This window comes from Eurosta solidaginis, chromosome X, assembly GCF_040869045.1.
Source record: "Eurosta solidaginis isolate ZX-2024a chromosome X, ASM4086904v1, whole genome shotgun sequence".
Taxonomy (NCBI): Eukaryota; Metazoa; Arthropoda; class Insecta; order Diptera; family Tephritidae; genus Eurosta; species Eurosta solidaginis.
Genome location: NC_090324.1, coordinates 57,303,038 through 57,321,603, shown reverse-complemented (window position 1 = coordinate 57,321,603; position 18,566 = coordinate 57,303,038). Strand labels below are relative to the sequence as shown.

Genomic DNA, 18,566 nt, shown 5'->3' with positions numbered 1-18,566 from the left:
GGCTTGATAAAAGCAAATGTAATTTTCTGACTTGAACGTTGTTCTTGGCCTAGGTGTGCGCTGTCGGGTTCTGTGTGTGTTCTATATACATAAATATTAACCTTTTATAGTTTTTGGCTCAATTCGTCTCGCCACATAGGATTGGATTGACTCAATAACCAATCAACGCGAGTTAAAAATGTCGGAAGCTATTTACTAACATCAGAAAGATATATCAGAGAAAGCAGTGGTTGAGTCCATTTAAAGTCCCCAAATCGGCAAACCACATTACATCTCTGGAGGCATGTTTTCCATATAACCCTCAATACCCCCCAATATCACCCCGTGGACCGCAACGCAAAACGAAGTAAATAGCAATCGCTATCATTGTTTATTTCGAATCCCGACGTAGCTCATAGCAGAGCCAGACCATCATATGTCATAGCATTTTCCCTCACTGATGAGACTCGTCACGCTCTGATATCCAAACTCGACTTCGAATGCGCAACGATATCGTTCTTGGTCCCCGTATTTGGTATGAGCATTTCAGTTTTCACATTTCGACAGGGGTTTTGTGGCTATCCAAACATCTTCCACTCTGAAAAGGGCTTATTCTCAACTCCAGAACAAACAAAAAAAGAATCACTTCGTAGACAATTACTCATGAATAATTAAAGAATTATTCCACAACATGATCACAATGTCTCGGGATTTCACCAATCACATTGAAGTTACACCCTATTTCTGCCACCACGGGGCAGGTAACTGAAACAACCAGTAGACTATCGGCTGCATGAATGAATGCTGATAATTGTGCACTAAGCGGAGTGCATTCTACTCGGGTGGACGGCAACAAATTGATAGGTATCGCGTCGACAGCAGATCAACCACAAGTATTTCAAAAATCTTAAGGAAATATACCAAGATAGACTTCTGGCTGTTGAGGGCATAAGCGGCGCCTATTTGATTGGTAAAACTGTAATCAGCATTCACGAATCAGTATATAGTCACTACAAAAATAGTAGGTTCCTATTGGGAAAATCAAATCAATGGTATTTATAGCACATGCCGATGTCATAAATAATTAATTACAAATGCAGGGGTATGATTTAGATAGTTGTGAGCCAGTGCCAGAGATGAGCATCCATAGAGATTACACAGCTTACCATAGCACTCCAACTTTGAAAACGTTCGCCTGTACATCGAATAACAAAAGTTGTATGTGTGTACTGGGTACAGAACCAGAAGCCATATTGGCTGTGAGGCAAAGTAAGCCGTTGTGGGTGCGTCAGGAGTTGATGGCAAGCTTATTAGCCCATGCGTTTACTGATCCACCACTTGCTGACTCCGAAGTGTACATATGTCATACATCCTGGCTATCAGAAGCAAACACCTCACTTAGGCGAGACTACTACTATCTCCCAAACCATATCTAGCAAAGGATTTTCTGTTGCAACCGCTGCAGCATGAGACATGCGCGCGTCTCGTTATGAATTTACATTTCTGCGAGCAGAACTGCTCTATAGAAACGATTATTCAGACATATGAGAGTAAATCTACACGATGTATAAGCACATATAAACAACAATTACTCACTGCGAAAGCAACTGAATCCCACAGACATTCGGCAGCACTCCAGAATATAAGTTTCATGTGGCGACCGCAAATCGAATGTAACCTCGCAAGCTGCGCCTTTCTGTCGAGGCTCATACTCCAAGCGTGGCTAAGATGACTTCTCTGGAAAGGCGTATATTAGCATTACATTGGGCACACAATTACAAAAAAAACCATTAGGTAATACGCACGATTTGGTGTACGAGGAAAAGTCCGCGCAAAATGCAACAACAACAACAGCCACAGATAATGTCAACGTGCTACGAACTGATCGGGACTCTCCATTGGCAGAACTACATACACGGAAAGTTGTAAGTGTAAAACAAATCAAATGGCGACATGGAATAGGCTGACGATCCAACCGATTTGGCATTGGCCTATTGAAAATTTGCATCGTAACGTGCCACTCTCAGCTTCAGAATATTCGTTAACAATATACATATGTAGTAACATTCGGAGACCATACGAAACCATTCTAGAATACAACCATTTTATTATCAATCATCTAAATGGTCCGTGAGTTTATATGAAAGTAACAAACGGTACGGATCTAAGAGTGCTAATTAGTCTCTTTGTATGTAGAAAATATTCTACTGAATACACAGATATCCAATTTACATAGTCTTGAGAAATCACTTTATAACTACGGTCCATATATTCACCATGACCAATTATCATCATTTCTATTCCTTTGACACATAGCAACCTTTGAATTGTTAAAGGTTTACTCAAAACATGTAAACATTATGTATGCAAAATATGCAGTTAAAACGCGAGGTGATACGTAAATATGATTTCGAAACTGGTCTAGTATTTTAAGTAGAACTTCCAAAATACATGACGTAACGGTAGGAAGATACCATTCTGCAAAATTTTTGATACTTCTCACTAACAACATTTCGTGGACTACCATAGCGTTCAAACATTCGTACTATTATGCGTATATCCCACTTTTTTACTTTCCACCACGGAAATTCTGGCTTCTCTTCATCATCCATAGGGGAACAATCTGAAAGTAGAAGAGAAGAGGCCATTACCAAAAGCTTCCATGGGCAATGCAAAGGTATGCCAACCAACGGCGCGGCCGACGCCGCAGTTGGAGCACCCCTTTTGCAATGCCGGTAACCTAAAAAAAAAAAAAAAAAAAAAAAAACAAAAAAAAAAGGGAAAAAAAGCACCAATAAAACCCGATTCGATCAATATGTCGTCACCACCATCCACGCCAGTAACCTGAAAAGAAAGAAAATTAATTAATTAGTAAAAAGAATATATTAGATTATCATTTAATAAATTTTACTTACTATTTGCCAAGCACCGTACTCCACTACGCGTAAAACGAAAAGAATGAAGCAAACGGCGCCATGAGTCGAACGATCCGTTTACCGTTTGCTTCAATTCAGAGAAATGTACATTTGTGCATAGGAATGTTCAGAATTTTTTGTCTGGTATATTGTGCCAGTGCGCGGACTTGTGTAAAGGGAATGTTGGTGGACGACGAATGAAAAGAGTAGTAGTAGTGGGAGATTTTGTTTTCCAAGTGGTCCCATAGCTACAGCTATATTGGTACACCACAATTCATAATGTAGTGTAAACTAAATAAAGCGCATCTCACGGAAATAACTCTTTCGACAAAAACAGGTAAACAAAACCAAAACTCCATATATTTGTAGATACACAGGATACTCATTATTTCCTGAAATACACAAACAAAATTTAACGAAACGTCTAATTGCACCGATAGTTTTCCCAAGTATCAAAATCCTTCCACAAAATAACCGATTTGGGCATGTTATCGTTTACGTAAAACTTCTTATTGTCGTTCAAATTATGCAAAAAAAAAAAAAAAAAAACGGAGAAAAATAGCGCAGAAAATATTCGCGTACTCAGTCATTATATTTCTCCACTCAAAAATTTACTTCCTGTTTAAGTTCTTCACAAATTTTTTCAAAATTTATTGATTTGGTCAGTATCGCCCCCTAATGGTAGTTGGGTGGGCTCTGCAATTCAATACTTTAAAATTATCGCAGTATACGTTTTCAGTGCGAAAATACTGAAATATTGGTAGAATCTAGGTTTTGGTAGCAGTAGTAGTAGAAAATGAAAAATGGGCCAAAAAGGTTGGTCAAACTACCAATGCGGTAAAGTCCGTGCACTGACTGTCCATATACTTATACCAACGTATGTACATATATATGCCTAGTTTAAATGTACATTATATTAGGGATGCATAAAAAGATGCAAACGGGTACCCAAAAACTCGAGTCTGAGGAATCGGTATCGGAGCCAAATACCCTTCGGGAACCGTGCCGTTTGATAAAGGCCATCAATAAAACAGGACTACAAGAGTACTTGGGATAAGTTGAACAAATAAGCGGAGGGCAATACCAACAAATAAAAAATGATACATTTTATAAAGATCTCCCCTCTTCCAAAACGAACATATTTTTTCTTTATTGGCAGGCAATTTTGCTGTCCAGACATTTTTTTTGCGGCGGGCAGGAAAGTTGTTGGTTTTTAGCACCAACAACACAAATAACAGCGACTCAAAAGAACCCACACTATACACTTTCTACCCGGGTCGGTACCAGAATGTGCGAACCGAAAAATCGTAAATGCTCATTTTTCTGCAGCACTAGTGTGCCCGTGGCTAACTAAAACGCTACAGGGCGACACAAAATAAACAAAATAAGGCACTAAAGACCCAGACACATAACGTGCGTGGAAAGAGGCCATGCACATGATGTGCGCCAAATATGAATATTTTTATACTGCTACAGATGGTTGCCCCCTACGCAAGCGCTACTAAAACATCCCAAATCTCAACAATACAATTAGGGACCACTCGCCCCTGCACTTTGACAATGACGCGACCCATTGAAACCTATTTCACTCCTTTCAGAAAAATGGGTCGTTTTGCCGCTTTAAAACGTAATGCTGCCACGAACGCAGCGCGTTATTCGTCGGAATGCCGAGTGTGTCTTGAGCGACACCCTATCCGCTTGTGTCCAGCCTTTCGGGCGAAAAGGCCAGAAGAGCGCCTCTACGTAACCATTCGCGAAAGCTACTGCGGAAATTGTCTGGCGCCTGGTCACCGCTCTAACGCGTGCCCAAGCCAAGGGCGATGCAAACGGTGCGGCGAGAAGCACCACACGATGCTGCACATCGCCTCGATCGACGAAGAGGAGCAGCTATTACAAGAAGCCCGCTCCAAGCCATGGAGCGTCCAAGTGGAAGAGGAGCTAGATTCACCCCGAGAGCGGATAGACGACTCCATATCGTTATATGCGTCGGACGCTGGAACGGAGACTGGACCTCTTCGTCCACACCAAAACCGAGATGCCAGCCGAACCGGAGCGGAGACGCGGTCTCTTCGCCCGACCATACCATCTACAGCCAAATCATTTCGACCACTTCTGCAGCACGAGAGGAAGCGGCTCCAACAAGGGACAGCGACAGCACAGCGCCATACATATAACGGCCGAGCGGAGACCCGGTCTCTTCGCCGGCAAACCAGGAACCCCCAACGGAGACGACATCCGCGCGACCGCAGAGCGGAGACAAGGCCTCTTCGCCTGCATCAACGACATCAGCCACAAGATCGCAGCCACGGAGACAACACGCTGCAGCTCACCACCGTGTCCGCCTTTCGGTCAGGGCTTGTAGCCCAGCATTCAGCAGCCACCGCCACCATGATACCAACGGTAGCGATCACACCCACCGCGGTCGTGAAGATAGAAGCTGGGGGGCGGCTACACCTCGTCCGTGCCTTGATTGACGGATGCTCCCCCACCACCGTTATCGCAGATGAGCTAGCCCGGGAGCTCCAACTCCCTACCAGCACCATTGGCGGGCAAGCAGGATGCCTACTACGCATACGAGGAAGACACGGCCAAAATAAACGAATTGCAACCCATGCGGCGGTCGTGTCCAATTTTCGGCGAATGGCCCCAACGACCAGCGTCGACAGCGCCATCGCATCCCCGTACGCACATCTCCGTCTGGCGGATCTACAGTTTTATTCATCTGCCCCGATCCGCCTCGTACTAGGGACAGACGTATATGCCGAAATAATGCTACCAGGGATTCTGCCCACCACGTTTGGCCCTTTGCTGGCTCAGAGTACCATCTTCGGTTGGGTACTCTCGGGCACAACCAAGGCCTAACATGAAAATGTTCGGTAACGACCGAAATCCATGAATTTTTACACTTTTTTTATTTTTTATTGAATTTCTGCTGTACACAGTCGCAAGAGGTGTGCGTTTAAAATCTTGTATCATTACAATACGTTCCTTTTTTATTGAATTTTCTTCATACAAAATTCACAAGCATAGAATTTCCAATGAATTTGTAATAAACGGCAAGAAATATGAACACGTATATCTTCTTAATTCTTTTCGCAATCCCTAGCTCTAGGCAAACCTGGCTTAGGCCTTGAATCATAACGGGAAAAGTGCCGAATGACAGAGGCATCAGCAACCAAGCTCACCCATTGCGCAGACCATCTTGCGTGCCGCCAAGCCGGCGGACTGACCAGGGTTAATGTTAAGTTAGATATAATTAGTTATAAGTTTTTTATTTTTTTCTTCTCTTCTTCACGGTCGGTGATCCTTGGCGGACTGTGATGTTCCTTACCGCAAGGGGGCGGCATGTTTAGACCCAAGGCCTAACTTTTACTTGATTGACGGCGCCCCTCCCTAACGTTTTAATAAGATTTCCAGCCACCCACACTCACGCCGCATTTGTGTGCATGCATGCACATGCATGCGTTTCATACGCATGCATGTGTGTGTGCAGGTTGTCAGCACCCATGCACGTATATGTGGGGGCTGTTGTGTGTGTGGCTTTTTTCCCCTCCTTAATACCAGAGGACCTTTTCGCGGCTTAGCGGTTGTCCTCAACGGCACAACCGGTCTTTTTTTCGATCGACCGCCAACCAGCACACATCGCCGAGTATCACCGTCATCAGTTTTACACTCAAAGGTAATATTGTATCCTTGTATATATTTTCCTACACTCTAATTAAAACACTATTATAACGAGGAAATCTTCTTTGCGTTCTGTTCTTTTACTTTCTTTCGAGAGCACTATCAACCCGAGATCGACCCGTGTGCGCCTACCCACTGCCGGTTCCAGACGCACTCAGGCCGAACATAATTTTTTCAGCCATATGTTCTTTTTTTTATTTTTTTTTTTCAAAATTTTACTTCATATGCATACATTTGCTTATTTCATATAGAGTAACTCATGTGAATAAGTGACATACATAGATCCAAAAAAATTTAAAGGACTTAAGAATATTTCTTTATTGTACTTAAATTGAATGGACTACAAATCTCAATACTCTAAAAAATTCTAAAAATTCCGAAAAAAAATTTAAATTTTTTATGAAAATTCGTCGAATTTTTCAAACATTTTTTATATATAATTTAATTTTTGTTATAGATCGTGACAAATTTTCTTATGGGAAATTAGTTAAAATTCGTCGAATTTTTCAAATATTTTTTAAATATAATTTAGTTTTTGTTATAGATCGTGACAAATTTTCTTATGGGAGATTAGTTAAAATAAATTTGCGGAAGCGAAAATTGTATGAATTGTCCAAAAAGGTGTGTCTATTTATTTATGTGAGTGACTGTACATATGTATTACATATTTTGTATTTATTTGAGTATTTTTCCTGGCGCTACAATTTTTACAAAATTATTTTATAGTACCAGTCAGGAATGTAAAAGTGAATTACAATAATAATAATAACAATGTAAATAATTAAATTAATTATGTGAAAATACTTATTAAAAAAACTTAAAAGTACAGTATCATACAAAGTAGAAAAGACAATAGATTTAAATAAAATAAAACCTGATCCAACAAAAAGTTATAGGGTAGGTTATCTTTTATAATTACGTTATTATTCGCTATCATCACTTTCATTCGATGAGTCACTTGTGGAATAGTCATGAGCATCAGCAACACTACTGTGAAAGCTTGAAACAACTGGGGTATTTATTGACTCCTCAACATTATCGGGGGACAGTAAATTTAAGACTTCTGAGGTCAGACTTTTAAATTTTTTCTTAGGTATCTCCCTAAAACTGTTAACTAAAAGATCCGATGTTATAAGCAACATATTCATAAGATCTCTATTCGTGGCTTCACGCGACTGCTTTTGTGTGTTATCATCCCTGAATCGTCTCAAATCTTTGTTACGGGCTTCCTGTGCTTCCTCAGAAAGTTGACCAATAGGTAAAATTGCTGATTTTATAATATCAGTACTATGCACTAAGATTTTATGAACTGTAGCATGCATATTAAACCATGGATAGAGATCTATGCATAGTTTTTTAGTCTCGACCGCAAATTTTTTAAATCTTTGGATATTTATATTGTACCCAGATGCTAATGCGCGAAGAAGAGTTATGAATCTTTTGATGAGCGTTACATCCAATCCCGTAATCTCAGCACTAGCCTTTTCGAAAAAACTACGAGCAGTGTTGCCGTCATTGGTATTGCCGAAACCTGGTTTTGGTTTATCTACTATTAATCCAAGTACACTTTTAAATTTATTCTGGATTTCGTTGGAACGTAGCTTTACACTCTCTTTATCTGCCTCATTCCTAAGCTGCCATTTTTTTACTTCGAGGCGATAACTTATGTGAAGCAAGCATTCAAAACATCTTATCCATGTATGGAGAGTAGGCAAACCAAAACCAAGAGTATCTCGGTTAGGCGTAAAGTCCCGTAACTCATTATTCATATCTTTTGGAGTGGCACCACAAATATAACACTTTTGTGCGGAAGAAGTTTCAGTAAAAGCATTGCAAACTTTTCCGTCAATCATTGTTAGAAGCATATTGTGATTTACGGAAACTTCGTATTCTTCGAGCATGTACTTTCTTGGCAACAACGCATTTATCTCCTCTAAAATTTTGTTCGTTTCAAAAACAATAAAATCTTTTGTTTCTTTAGAAAAAATAAATTTAATTGGACGACAATACATGGTAGACGAAGGTCGAGGATTCTGCCAAACAATGTTACCTTTTTCATCCTGTAATGAAGAGGAACGAAAGAAAATATAAACAAAAACTCATCAGTGTCAGAACTGCATGTAAACTTTTGCTTATATGTGCTATGGCCAGAGCTTCCATCGCAACCTCACTTGCTGATTAAAGTATACGTCAAGTTTGTAGGTAATAAACTAACAAAAACTTCTTGATTTGCTAAAACTAAACGCTCAACAGTATTATCTAATACGGACTGGACTTTAATTTCCGCACGTGTTTCACCCACATCAATTTCATTTGGATAGCATTCTGCCTTAGCTTTCTTAGACTATAAAATGATGGATAAACCTTATGGCCTGCCTTGATGTTCCACTTCCGAGTCGTTTTGTACAAATGAGTCGTCGACTTGCTATCTATGTAGTATGCTAAAGCTTCTACATTGCTCAAGCATCTTGCATCTGGCTCACATGTCATCTTTTTTTCGGATATCTTAGTGGTTTCCTGTGATTTTTTATAATGTTAGCAACATTTCTGTTGCCGGAAATACACGTTGATACATCTGCCGCATAAAGTAACTTACCAGGACTTCTAGATTGCAAGAGGTTGTCCACTCGACGCCGTTTGGTTTTTTCACTGCAGCTAACAAAGTCCTTCTTTCATCTTCCGGGGCCGGGGTTACCTGAAGAAGTGGTTGGTTGGTCTGATGGCAACTTTGAATCCACCGTTATTGTAAATGTGAAGTCTGGACCCGAAAGCCACTCCGAGATTTTATTCAAAAATCGCTCCTTATGTCTCCCAGAAGTGTTCCACTTTTGATCAAGCTTCGACGAATACGCCGATATTTGTAACCTTAAACTTTTTATCGAATACTCGGCTGCTTCGCTTAAATCGTACTTAAGTACAACAAAACTCAATAATTCTTTATATCTGGTTTCCTACGAATGTTGAAACCAAATGTCAAAAAACTCCGTTCTTGGTACGGTTATAACTAAACTGCTTTGTGTTGTTGATTTTCCGACAGGGTGAATAGTTGATGATTGTTGTGCTGCCATCTTAAGTGTCGTTGATCTTTCTGCTTTGTTTCAGTTGTGCAGTATTTATATTAGATTCAGGTATTGGCGTAGATGCTACCAAATGGGGTTGTTTTGTGTAGCGTTTCTGTGTGGTTACACCTGCATTAGGATTGCTTTGTATGTACCTATTTTTATGCCTTGGTGACTGGTGCGGTATGCTTATTGACCTTGCGCGTTTATTTTTGTGTGTTTTATGGCTACATGTTTGTTCCCTGTACCTGGGAATTGGCGTTGCCGTTTGTAGATCAGCTTTAAAGGTTCAAATATCTCGTCGGAGCTGGTACGTACATACATCCTATTTTATATGTAGAGATAACTAAATATACAAAAAAAAAAAAAAAAATTAAAATATATGTGCAAAGAATTCGCAATGGTTTTTTTTGGACTATTAGAGAATACTTGCGACTATAGCACATGTAAAATTTAGCCGGGATGTCCACGAATGTATGTAACTTTTTTGTCCCTTAAATTAAAAATATAGAGAAAAAATACCGTTTCTTCTTAATAACGGAATGTTAAATATATTGAAAATACTCTAATTTCGAAAGAATTACTATTAAGAAATTTTACTTACGTTCGAGCTTAGAATTCATCAAAAAAAATATATAAAAGTGTTCACTTAAAAGAAATATGAAGCTTAATATTCAACAAGAATTTTGCAAATTAATCAATGCATTTTACAGCCACTCCGAAACACTGTGCGCCGGTGAGGTTTGTATAACAGTACCAAATCTTCTGCCAAGAAACCTTCCGAATTATTGTTCTCATCATACCTGTGTTTTATCGAACTACTCATTATCCTGGTTCGTTCTTTCACACTCTGTTGTTTGGCCAATGAACTACTTCGTAGAGCTTGCGCTTGACGGATTTTCTTTGCATAATCAGTATCGTTCCGACGCTTCACAACAGTATTGTGTCCCGGCTTGAAACCACCGTTGCATTCTTTCTGCGAAATTCTTTCCTTCGTTTTAGTGCGTCCGTTATGGCCTTTCAATGCCAGTGTTTCTCTCACAGGTACCTTCGGTTTTGATTTGTTTGGCCCATTTGTTCCATCAACCTTCGCTCGATCTATTTTCCTTGACTTTCGTGGTCTCTGTGGAATCTCATCCACCAGCACTCGCTTAATGCTGAACCTTTTTTCCAAACTGAAGTTAAGTGGCACATCCTGGTTCTCATAATGCATCACCCATCTCTGCATATCGATCTTGATGTCATGGTCAACCAAGAAGTCCACTCCCAATATGACTTCATCAACAATCTTCGCAACAACGAATTTGTATAGAACCATGACCTCCCCAATTAAGACTTCACATACCATTCTCCCTGGACTTGGTTATACTCCCCAGTAATCGTACGCAATATTGCTCCAGGTAATGTCTTTACTTTCCTGTTGACCAAATCAGATCGGATCAAGGAATGAGATGCGCCCGTATATACAGTCAGTACACGTTCCTTGCCATTCACATTTCCTTTGACGGCAAGACTGCTCGATTTTCTTCCAATTTGCGACACAGATATCACAGGACATTCAATAGCTGGGGCAAGTTTTCGTTCTTTACATCTGACACGCTCTATCTCATCTCCTCCAGCTTTGCGTTTACGGCCACCCACATTATTGAAACTATTAGTACCAAGATCGCAATGACGTGCAATGTGACCGGGCTTCCCGCATATGAAGCATTTGATAACTCTTCCACTCCGCTTTTGCGATCCTTTCAGCACCTCCAATATTGCGTCTACCCACTGTGGCCTTTCTATTTCAACACGGCGTGCTTTGAAAACTGGCTTACACAAAAGCGTCGCTGTTTCCTGAATCAGAGCTTGTGACACCGTTTCGGCGAATGTTGGCTTTGGGTTTGCGTATGTAGCTCGCTTTGTTTCGACGTCCCTTATGCCATTTGTAAAGCTCTGAATCTTTACCCTTTCAGTATATTCCACGGGTGCGTCCTTATTCGCTAAATGTGCCGGCCTTTCAACATTCGACACAAACTCATGCAATGTTTCACCAGGCCTCTGGAAGCGGATCATTAACTCCACTTGGTATATCTGTCTTCTATGCTCAGTTCCGTATCGTCTCTCTAGAGCATCCATCAATGCTTCATAACAGTTCCGTTCGCCCTCTGGAATGGTTTGTAAAATCTCAGATCAGGCCCTTTCAATGCCATGAACAGTGCAGCAACTTTATTTTCAGCACTCCAGTTGTTCTCTGCTGCGGTCTTCTCAAACTGAATCTTAAACACCTGGAAAATACCAGAGCCGTCAAAGGATGGTGTCTTTACCTTCGGATTGCTTGCTAAAACAGCTGGGCGCTTTAGTTCTAACTGCTCCATACGACCTTTCAAATAATCTACTTCTGCCTAAAATTGCGCCATTTTTTCATCCTGCGCTTCCAGTTTTGATGATATCTGTTCCAAAATTTCTGCCGACATTTCAGATATACCTGCCTCTTGCGATTCCAATTGAGATACCATATATGTATTCCAGTTGAGATGACACTTGCGACGACTTTTCTGAAATACGTGCCTCCTGTGATTCCAGTTGGGATACTATATATGTCTTCTGTTTTTCCAGTTGAGATGACATGTTGGTGTATATTTGTGATGACATTTCGGACATTTGTGCCGATATTGCAGGCAATATCATGTTCAGGCCTGTGTTCGCCATTGTCTGCGGTGTTTCATTTTTCTCCCCAAATTTTGTTTTCTCATCGGCATCACGATCAAAGACATACTTTTCCACGTCAATTTCTTCTAATTCCATTGCCTGTCGTAGTCGTTCCTGAAGTTCGGCTCTCCAACTCCTTCTTCAGTTGCTGGATCTTCGATTCACTTAACTTTGCGATGTCCAAGTTGTATTCGAAATCTCCGGAATTTATTCAACAATTCCTCTTCTGACACCAACTGTAACGAATTTACTTGCAAATCCTCTTATTTGAAACCTTCTGCTAAATTCAAATCACTAACTCCAATATTTAATAATGCAAAATGGCCTTTATTAAACTACTTCACAATAAATAACTCTACTATTGCCCGACAGATGGAGTGCTTAATCGAAACTGATTTTTGCGCCTCTACCGTTGATGCCTTTTATACTCTTTGATTTCCTCTTTCGCATCTTCTAGGCGCTTCCATTTCCAGAATCTATTATATGGCCATCAGCTATCAAATTTCTCAGCTGTAACTACAATTGCACGATTTTATAGCTTCTCTCATTGCATACTTTCGGGAGTATCTCATACATATGCATGTGGTTGTGCGTTGCTTCTCAGCTGCGTATACGTACATATGTGTACGTATATGTAGATACATAATGATTGATTTATGGATGTACATACAAGGCGCTGCTTAGCATCGGCTTAGAGATGGCAGTACCCCTTAATGTTTCTAATATTCGTAACAATATGATTACTTTGCATATTTTTTTTAATTAATAATGGACAATGAATTCAAATAAAAGGCCCAAGGCGAACATGTTTTCAAATTGTCCTCATGTTGTTAAAAAAAACAAATTACCCAAAAAAGGTGCCGATTTAAAAAAAAAAAAATTACATTGCTATGGCTGAAAGAATAAGCGATAGCAGTGATGCAAAATCCTTTAGTAGGTTCTAGGGGCATAAACACTCCTTTGAAACCTCATACTTAAGTTAAGCATATATGATAAGTCTTTGAAAAATCACTTGGGCTTACATTCAAACATCTGTTGTTTATTTGCAAAACTGTACAGTAGCGTCTGAAATATTAATTTTGATTTTCACACTTCATCCTTCAACACAAAAGTCTCCCGGTTTGACATTTCCTAAAGTTGGCGGCCCTATCCAAAAATAGTCCCTTGGAGTGAACCACATTGATTATGGCCTACCAACCATGTTTAAATATCACCTACACGTTACGGCTCCTTTTACAAATTTGAATACGTAGGCAGATATATTTACCAGGTGAGGCTTTGCCCTTTGCAAGAACACTCAAAGAGGTGAAGCAGAAGCTTTCCCAAGACCAACAATCGTACTAGTCTGAAAACTGAAGTTACGCGGTCAACCATAATGATCTCTTATATCATGAGGCCGGAAACCAGCAGTTAACATGTTTCAAATTAAAATCGGTCGACTTTCATTCTAAAATAGCCTTGAAATCAAGGTTTTGAACACAAACGTCTGCAAATTTTGTATCTAGATTTTAAAAATTTTATCCAGGGTCCTTGTGAAATTTTAATTATATAGATGCGCCGAGGATTATACGATTTTCACCCATGAGTTACGCAATGACATCCACTTAGGCTGCTTATGATTTCGAGGGCGGCATCCTTGGCCGAATAGTCACTCCCTAACGTGTCAAGGTGTTTTTCTGGTGTAGCTTGGCAGCATAACGTGACAAAAACATCCGTTAGAAAGTCTTTGGAGCTACACCTAGAGCTTCTAGGAAAGTGACGTTGACGAAGGTACATATGAGTTCGAAGTCGCAGTCCTATAGCTTCTGTGCTGGCATATGGTGTGAGGGTCAGGAGCCATAAATATTAATAGACCGTTAGAAGCAACCCTAAGTCGCCTTTGTGCATGACATCCAAAGAGCCACAAATGACTTCAAGAAATTGTAGTCGCGACGATTATTAGGAGTTAACCCCAGGTGAAACTATGCTTTGCACAAGATATACAGACAAGAGTGTGACCATTTTATGTATCTCTATTTCTTTTCAGCTGACGAAGCAATACCAATTCCAAAGTCCGGGGTTAGGTTGGAAGCCTCCCCAAAGTAAGTGAACGAGGGACAATCCCTCCGCAAGGAGCTACTTCTGAAAATTTTTAGGCAAAACCCCCGGATCTTTCCGAAATGGCCAAAACGTTGATTTCCTTAAATACATACAAACAAAACCTTTCCTAAATATTTTTTTAAATAGAAAGTCAAGCTTTTTAGAGTAACAATTCCGGCGTACGCCGGTGCGCCTTCCCGATACCGGGCCATCTCCGAACGTATTGATGACCTTACTAAAGTAAGGGGCGCTGCTGTGGCGGACGGTTATTTCCCCGTATATAATACTGGACCGATGAGCCCGCCTTGTCGGGCAGGTGGTCGTACGGCCAAGATGAACGACACATTACCTAATTGTAATAAGGACGATGATAAGAGGAGGACTGAGTCGCAAACCAAGGATGACAAATACGCATTAAGCGATACGTCGGACTCAGGGAGCGAAAGTAGTGCTGATTCAATGACCTATGCGTTTGGAAAAGCACACAAATGAAAACGGAGTAGAAGAGTGGAGAAGGGTACGTAGCGGAGGAAGTAAAAAAGCTCACTTGCAGTACCGTGCAGCACTAAGAATTGTCCAATGCCTGGGAGCAGTGGTCGACCCAATATAAGTCGAGATCGAGGGCTTGGAATGGGCCCATGGCGCGGTAGAAGTAGGTCGGAGGCAGCTCAAAAGGTTTGCGGCAAGAAAACCTCGGTTCTGCAACCGGTACGAGGACGAAGCAGCGTCGAATGAAGAGGCAACGTTCGGCGGAAGGCGACAATCCTGCTTTCAAGAGGCAGGGCAGTCGCATAGACAAGACAAGTAAGCCCAAAGCTGTAAGACTGATGGGCCCCAATAGCGAAGTAGCAACTACCTCGAAAGCTGCGAGTCGGAGGGAAGTTCCAACTACGGAAGTAGGAGATAAGCCAAAGGGAGATAACGCTAAGACTCCGTATTTCTCGGAGGTGCTAAAGGGAGTTAACGCCAATACTCCGGCTTTCTCGGAAGTGCCACAGGGAGATAACACTAAGATGCCGGCTTTTCCCGAGAAGATGAGTGATGTAGCAAAGGAGTCACTAACTGTGGCGCTGGTTGATCGTAGCAGTCCTTTCGGGCAGATGACTGCTGAATGGTGGAGATCTGTAGAGCTTACTACCTTAATGCTTAAGATGATGCGGGAACAACCAAGTAAGCCCCTTCCAATCTTCACGAGTCCTAAAGATAAACCTCCAACATAGTAAAGTGGCGTCGAACGAACTCCTCCTAACCCTTGAGGAGGGTTCGTTTGACGTAGCGTTGATACAGAAGCCGTGGCTCTCATCGGTAGGAAAGGTTTCTGGACTTAGCGCGGGCGGATTTGGCGTTTACTACGCGCAAACGGAAGGACGGGCGCGAGCTGCATTCATATAAGTTAGTGAATTCTGTTTCCAGAGCATAATTTTTCTGATCTCTTTGGATCGAAATTTTTGATCTCCTTGGTTGGTGCCTAGAAAGTGCTTCACAAATAAAACACTTTCTTTTAGTTAAACACTTTTAAACTTTATTCAATTTTATTCACTACGCACCTTTTCCACTTTAATAATTCTAGTTATCTTTCTAAGGAAACTACCTCGCTTAAGTACTTTTTATCGACCAATTGTTCAAGTTTTGTTGACTAACGATTTTGCTTCGTTTATCCCCAAGCGTCGGTATGACAAAGGCGTATTTAAGCGAAGTGTTTAGTTAGCCACAGCAGCATTGTGTGATGATATTTACGTTTGCATGCAAATGCAATTGAATGCCGGCGTACAGCCACTGCTGTACGAGCATATATGTATGTATGTTTGTTATGAATTCAAATGAAGGAATACATACTGCTGTGTTAACTCCTCCCCCTTTTAATCTCGGATCCTCCCCGATCCGACATATCTTTAATAAACCTAAAATAGGAATTCTATTTGTTTCTTATAATTATGTAAATTGTAAAAAAGTTGTATTGTTCTTTGTATAGAAAAGCTTATGCAAATATAAGAGATGGATAAAATACGCAAACGTATGTTTACAATTATTATTTGTAAGTTGTAAGTTGCAGGAAAAAGCTATATTAATAAATTTATAGATTCTGTGTTGTAACTGTATACTAAGGTTAAATAAATTTCGTGAATTTGTTTGAGTATTATGAAATTGATGTAAGACTAGCGTCTACACTTACATTATATGTATTTGCTTTCGGCAAAGGTACTTGAATTTTTTTTAAATTAAATTATAAAGTTTTTGGCTGTACTTATTTTTTTTAGAATAACGCCCATACATTATATGTATTTATTTTAGGCAGAAATTCATTACATATTTTTTTGTAAATGGCATGAAAAATTTTCTTGAATATTAAAAAAATTTATGAATTAATTTGAATTGAATTTTAATAAAATTTTTATTGGCGCCTATACATTTTATGTATTTGTTTCAGGCAAAAGTTCATTATAAATTTGTTGTAAATAGCATCATGAAACATGATCGTGTTTTAATGTTATCATGTGAATAAAAAATTTAATTAATTTGAATTGAATTTTAATAAAAAATTTTTTTTTTATTGGCGCCTATACATTGTATGTATTTGTTTCAGGCAAAAGTTCATTATACATTTTTTTTGTAAATGGCATGAAAAATTTTCGCGTTTTAATTTTATCACGTAAATATAAAAAAATTTAATTAATCAATTTGGATTAAATTTTAATTAACTTTTTTTATTGACGCCTATACATTGTAACGTAGCGTTACAATAACGTAAATCCTCCCTGTATTTCCTTATTCACTTAAACCTGAACCTCCCTGTACTTATTTTTCTATAGCATAGCTACTTGAACCTCCCTGTAATTATTTTTCTATAGCATAACCAACAACCACTAAATAGCAAACCAATGAAAATCACAATAATGGTGTGTTGACTTCTCAACCAGTTTGCGGCACCACCCATATAAACATCGAATTTGCATTTTTGCAATTCAGTCCTCGCAGGTGAGCCAGCGGGAGTGGATGTCTTTTTTAAGACATACTTTTCCCTCCTGCTAGCTGGCTGAGTGGAAGGGGCGCCGTCATGGCACGGGTCACCATTCACTTAGGTAAGGACGACGGGGAGGATGTCTTGTGCTACTTTGCTCCCGCGCCCTCCTAGGTGTTGAGTGGCCCGACGCCTTCACGGCCATTTAACCCCTTCCCCTCAATTCTAGCTTAGGCTGGCTGAGTGGAAGGGGCGCTGTTATGGCGCGGGTCACCCATCACTTGGGTAAGGACGACGGGGAGAATGCCTTGTACTACTTTGCCCCCCGCGCCCTCCTAGGTGTTGTGCGGCACGATGCCTAAATGACCATTCCACCCCTTCCTCTCAGCACTGGTTCCGGCCGTGAGCCGATGCGTGCGCACAGGCGCTACCGCTGTGCCGTTAAGGGGCACTTCCCCTCCACCCACGGGTCGACCCACGGTGTATCGGCTGGTACAACCCCGCCCCCCTTACGCACCTCCTAGTGTGCAAGTAGGGAGGCGGGGGTGTCCAGCGGTGAAACCAGCACTAACGAGTCCTCGCAGTCTTTTCCCAGGTGACCGACCGGCCTACTATCGATTCTGCCGAAGAATGCCGACCAATCCGATACCTTCAACCGACCCGCCCAGAACGAGCCGCCGCTGCCCATCAAACACCATCGCTAGCCTACTTCCCCTCTCTGCCCGGCCCTGGTACGCGCTCCGTAGCCCACCGCCGCTGCCGTCGCATCGTCGCCCCTATAGTGCCGCCGCTGCTTCCATCGCGCCGGTGCTACGCCGACCGTTGGCCGTCCGCCATACTACTGCCGTGCCCATCCCGCGTTGCTGGTGCCGCCGCTGCCCCACTAACCGTTGGCCGTTCGCCATCCTACCGCCGTTGAGCCGCTGCATCCGTCACGTCGCTGCTAGGACGACCGTTGGTCGTTCGCCGTCCTACCGCCGTTAAGCCGCTGCATCCGTCACGCTGCTTCCGTACCGCCGTAGGAGTCCGTCCGTTACCCGACCGTTCTACGGCCCTACCGAACCTCCTCTATTCCAACGACCGTTAGCCGCCGCTCCGCCCCTCGCCATCTTGCGACGGAAAGCTGCTGTCCGCCTAATATCGCCAGCCGTGTGTGCATGTGTTCGTAACACATAAATATTGTGTATTTATTCAGTA

General features: G+C 41.3%; 1 protein-coding gene and 1 long non-coding RNA gene across 2 annotated transcripts in view; one reads left to right on the top strand and one right to left on the bottom strand.

Annotated features, from left to right (window-relative positions):
• LOC137234189 (inhibin beta chain-like) overlaps positions 1-18,566 on the top strand; it is a 364,782-nt gene that overhangs the window by 316,632 nt on the left and 29,584 nt on the right. The window lies entirely within an intron of this gene.
• On the bottom strand, positions 1,611-2,923 carry LOC137234198 (uncharacterized). The gene is made up of 3 exons (XR_010947728.1): positions 2,772-2,923; positions 1,785-2,602; positions 1,611-1,716 (listed from the first exon to the last, which is right to left on the bottom strand). It is a non-coding gene; the product is annotated as an uncharacterized lncRNA (long non-coding RNA).